Source organism: Metschnikowia bicuspidata, assembly GCF_001664035.1.
Source record: "Metschnikowia bicuspidata var. bicuspidata NRRL YB-4993 chromosome Unknown METBIscaffold_4, whole genome shotgun sequence".
In the NCBI taxonomy this organism is placed as follows: Eukaryota; Fungi; Ascomycota; class Pichiomycetes; order Serinales; family Metschnikowiaceae; genus Metschnikowia; species Metschnikowia bicuspidata.
Window position 1 is genome coordinate 800,299 of NW_017387734.1, and position 1,213 is coordinate 801,511.

Genomic DNA, 1,213 nt, shown 5'->3' on the forward strand with positions numbered 1-1,213 from the left:
TCTTCCGAAACAGAGCCTTTTTGGAGATTTCGGAAAAGCGAAGGTTTATATGTGGTGCTTTTCGTGATATCTTTATGAGGCGCTAGTAGGCCCAAAGCGCCCGCAAGGGACAAGGAGTCTGTTTTTGTGCTTTTGTATTTATTGAAGATGAGCCTCATATGGCCCTGCCTAGCCAAGGATCCCCTGCTCATTTTTTTTGTTGGAGTTTGAAGGGCAGTAGAGATGAGAAGAGGATGGCCAAACGGATGGAGCAGGATCGTCTTGCTATGCCCTGTTTTTGCAGTGAACGTCAAAGCTCAACAGAATAGGTCCTTATTATATAGAATGATTTGTCAATAAAATGCTGATTAATGCTTGGTGCGTGGAGAAAGAAGTATGTATTGGGAGGTTGAGGATGCGTGACTATGTGGCCTCTCGCACGAGTCACGTGCCCGCATTGATGGCCAAGTAATTGGGCCGCGCACGCCTTGTAAATCGATTATGCAGGTTCCAAGGCAAAAGAGATCGCATTGGGGCGGAATGTTGGGCGGAAAATCTAGTAAGCTCAGATCCAGGAATAGTCATCATGGGCAAGGCCTTAAGAAGACCCAAATTCAACAAGCAATATCTGAGACGTAGTAAGCCTGATAGCGGCCGCGCATTTGCAATTGCAACATACTGCAAAAATCATGGCCATCAGACAATATTGCTGCGGAATGACTGAGCCTCTCTATTTTTTTCGGTGCAACATTTTACGATAGCATTTAAATTCTGGCTCTTGAGAACTTCAGTAAATGACAAACGTTACAATTTGCGGTATGAATACGGGGCATCAGCTAGCTCATGGATTTACGTGATATGCGTGAACTTCGTAATATGCGTGGACTTCGTAATATGCGTGAACTTAGTAATATACGAGTGCTTCGAGAACTCGTTTATGCTCAAGTTCAAGCAAAATCATCAGTTCAGTAATATGTGTCATACTTTACTTAGAAGCGACAAAGAAGGTTTGGCTACAATGTTCAGGACATTACAAAACTAGAAAACACAACTTTTATTAGGTTCAGAGATATATGTGCTTACGACCAGTAAGTAGGGCTTCACAACTTCCGTGTTTTGTGCTCCCCTAATATGAACTCGTACACATGTATTTTGAACGTATTTACATGCTAGTAGTTATGGTAAAAAGAAAAAGAAAATAAAAAAAAACACTAGATAATCTTTGGCGGGATTT